The sequence below is a fragment of the Triticum aestivum genome, chromosome 2B, assembly GCF_018294505.1.
Source record: "Triticum aestivum cultivar Chinese Spring chromosome 2B, IWGSC CS RefSeq v2.1, whole genome shotgun sequence".
NCBI classification, from domain to species: domain Eukaryota; kingdom Viridiplantae; phylum Streptophyta; class Magnoliopsida; order Poales; family Poaceae; genus Triticum; species Triticum aestivum.
In genome coordinates, this window is record NC_057798.1 from 391,415,575 (window position 1) to 391,420,062 (window position 4,488).

The window sequence follows — 4,488 nt, forward strand, 5'->3', positions numbered from 1 at the left end:
AAATGAGCTGAAACTTCCCGAGGAATTTTTATGGAATATTTAATAAATATTGGAGCAAATAAGTACTAGAGGAGGGGCACTAGGTGGGCACAACCCACCTGGGCGCGCTAGGAGGCCCAGGCGCGCCCTAGTGGGTGCTGCCCTCCTCGGCCCACCTCCGGTGCCCATCTTTTGGTATATAAGTCATTTTGACCTAGAAAAAAATAAGGATAGGACTTTATGGATGGAGCACCGCCATATCGAGGCAGAACTTGGGCAGGAGCACTTTTGCCCTCCGGCGGAATGATTCCGCCGGGGGAACTTCCCTCCCGAAGGAGGAAATCACCGTCATCATCATCACCAACAACTCTCCCATCTTGGGGAGGGCTATCTTCATCAACATCTTCACAGCACCAACTCCTCTAAAACCCTAGTTCATCTCTTGTGTTCAATCTTTGTATCAAAACTATAGATTGGTGCTTGTGGGTGACTAGTAGTGTTGATTACATCTTGTAGTTGATTACTATATGGTTTATTTGGTGGAAGATTATATGTTCAGATCCATTTTGCTATTTAATACCCCTCTGATCTTGAGCATGTTTAACATTTGTGAGTAGTCACTTTGGTTCTTGAGGTCAGGGGAGAAATCATGTTGCAAGTAACCATGTGAACTTGATATGTGTTCGATATTTTGATGATATGTATGTTGCCATTCTCTTAGTGATATCATGTGAACGTCGATTACATGACACTTCACCATATTTGGGCCTAAGGGAATGCATTGTGGAGTAGTTATTAGATGGTGGGTTGCGAGAGTGGCAGAAGCTTAAACCCCAGTTTATGCGCTATTTCGTAAGGGACTGATTGGATCCAAAAGTTTAATGCTATGGTTAGAATTTATTCTTAATATTTTTCTCATAGTTGCGGATGCTTGCAAGAGGGTTAATCATAAGTAGGAGGTTTGTTCAAGTAAGAACAACACCTAAGCACTGGTCCACCCACATATCTAATTATCAAAGTACCGAACATGAATTAAGCCAACATGATGAAAGTGACTAGATGAAATTCTCGTGTACCCTCAAGAACACTTTGCTTATCATAAGAGACCATTTTGGCATGCCCTTTGTCTCAAAAGGATTGGGCTACCTTGCTGCACTATTGTTACTACTATCGTTACTTGCTCGTTACAAATTATCTTGCTATCAAACTACTCCGCTACTTACAATTTTAGCACTTGCAGACATTACCTTGCTGAAAACCACTTGCCATTTCCTTCTGCTCCTCGTTGGGTTTGACACTCTTACTTATCGAAAAGGCTACAATTGACCCCATATATTTGTGGGTCATCAAGTCTATTTTCTGGCACCGTTGCCAGGGAGTGAAGTGCTCTTGGTAAGTGGAAATTGGTAAGGAAACATTATTACTACATGCTGAAATTTATTGTCACTTGCTACTATGGAAAACAATAGTTTGAGGGGTTTGTTCGGGGTATCATCACCTCGACCGGAACCACAATTAGTTGCCCCTCAACCTACTGCACCTACTAAAAATATTGAATATGAAATTCCTTTGGGTATGTTAGAGCAACTACTAGCTAATCCTTATGAAGGAGATGGAACCGAACATCCTGATATGCACTTGATATATGTGGATGAAATTTGCGAATTGTTTAAGCTTGCAGGTTTGCCCGAAGATGAAGCTAAGAAGAAGGTTTTCCCTTTATCTTTGAAGGGAAAATCATTGACATGGTATAGGCTATGCGATGATATTGGATCTTGGAACTGGAACCATTTGAAATTGGAATTTCATCAGAAATCTTATCCTATGCATCTAGTTCATCGTGATTGGAATTATATATATAATTTTTGGCCTCGTGAAGGAGAAAGTATCGCTCTATCTTAGGGGAGGCTTAAGTCAATGTTATATTCATGCCCCAATCATGAGCTCTTGAGAGAAATTATTATTCAGAATTTTTGTGCTTGGCTTTCTCATGATGATCAATCCATGCTCGATACTCCTTGTACTAGTTTTTTATGAAGAAAACTATTGAATTTCAATGGGATTTAGAAAGAATTAAATGCAACTCTGAAGATTGGGAACTCGACGAAGGTAAGGAGTCAGGTATTGAACCTAAGTTTGATTGTGTTAAATCTTTTATGAATACCGAAGCTTTTCAAAAGTTTAGCACTAAATATGGACTTGACTCTGAGGTAGTAGCTTCCTTCTGTGAATCTTTTGCTACTCATGTTGATCTCCCTAAGGAGAAGTGGTTTAAATATCACCCACCAATTAAATAAGAAATTAAAGAACCGGTATAAGCTAAAGAAGAAACCATTTTTTACAATTTTGACCCAGTTGTTCCCACTACTTATATTGAAAACCCCTCTTTTCCTGTTAGGGTGAAGGAACATGCTAAAGCTTCAACTGTGGTTAACAAAAATTATGTTAGAACACCCAAACCACCTGAACAAATCAGGGTTGAACCTAGTGTTGCTATGGTTAAAGATCTCTTAGTTGACAATATTGATGGGCATGTTATTTACTTCTGTGGTGAAGCTTCAAAAATTGCCAAACTTGAAGGAAAAGATAAACATAGACCAGTTGTTCGCATGCATGTTGTCTCAATTAAGATAGGAGATCACTGTTATCATGGGTTATGTGACCTAGGTGCTAGTGTGAGTGCTATTCCTTTCTCCTTATATCAAGAAATTAAAGATGAAATAGCACCTACTGAAATAGAAGGCATATATGTCACTATTAAACTTGCTAATAGAGATACTATATCACCAATTGTGATTCTTAGAGATGTTGAAGTCTTGTGTGGGAAAAAAACACCTTACTGATTTTCTTGTTCTTAGCTTCCCACAAGATGACTTTTGTCCCATTATTTTTGGTAGGACTTTCTTGAACACCGTCAATGCCAAAATAGATTGTGACGAACAAACTGTCGGTGTTAGCTTTGGTGATGAATCTCATGAATTTAATTTTTCCAAGTTTAGTAGACAATGTAGCGACCAGACCTCAAACAGTCTAGTCTCTATGCATCAGTGTCATCCCTGGATCAGTAATGCAGACACGCACAGTATTTGAGGATTTATAACAGAGTTTCAATCACACTTATTACATCGAATGTCTCAAAAGAGAACTTATTACAATAATATGGCTTAAGGCCATCTAACATAAGATAACAGTGGAAGGCTTGGAAGATAAAGTGAGTCCATCAACTCCCACGGCATAGCTGAGTGAACGACAACAACCTATGGCACCTTACTCGTTGTCTGAAAAGTCTGCAACATGATATGTTGCAGTTCGAAACGGGTCAGCACATGGAATATGCTGGCAATGTAACACAAGAGAGAAACGAACAGAATAAATGCTATAACTACATGCATACATGGCTGGTGGGAAGCTCTATGGTTAAAGTTTTTGCATAAAGCCAATTTTTCCCTACAACAAAGGAATAAATTTTATTTAACTATCATGGCGGTTGTTAAACATTGAGAAGGTTCCTACAACTCAATCCCAATTAAGCAATATCATTAACCCAAACAAGTTAATTTAGAGTGATCCGATAAACATGATAACCCAAGAACCAGATACTCAAGATGTCCATAACAGGGGCCACGGCTAACCACGATTAGTTTGTATACTCTGAAGAGGTTTGCACACTTTTCCCCACAAGACTCGATCTCCTCCGTTAGATTTCTCGCACTACATGGTGTTTGAGAAATGGATGACCGCGACACAGTCTTTCAGAAACATTAACTCTTTGCTCTGGGTGGACAATTACACCTACTTTCCCCTACATCTGCTAGCCCACCACTAAAAGAGGTCATGCAACCTACTCAACTATGCTAGAGCCCACAATAGCTTGTGGCTGCACACGGAAGTTTCCAGCATGAATAATCTTATGATCCCTTTGAGCCTGGGTGGCGAACCATAGGATGATCACACGGGTACTCCGGGATATCCTAGGACAACACTGGATTCTCCAGGTGCCCGCAACCAATCCACCCAGATGCGTATTTAAGTAGCCACCTTAAGTTAACCATTAATTAACAATTCTCACATCTGTCATGGATACACTCACCCAATCCACGTCTACGTGCATAGCATAGCAATCCTAAGCATAACGTAGAAGTAACTCCCAAAGGTTTGATAATAACAGGCAATAGGTTCTACCTCATCATCTACTTCCCAAACCCACATGTTATTCAGATCCTAACCATGCAATGTTTGAGGATTGAGACTAATGCATAAAAACTGGGTAATAAAGAGATATAATCAAAATGTTACTTGCCTTGCTAATGTCTGCAAAACCTAGAGACTCGTAGTAGCACGCTTCGCACTCCAGGAATTCTATCGCAAACAAGCAATAACATACATAAGCACTCAAACTAGAAGCACGGGTAAAACTCAAATAAGAAGATCTAACCAGAAAGTTCAACTAAAGAACTCCGGTTTGCAAAAAAATCAAATCAAACGGAGCAACGAAACTCAAACTACGAT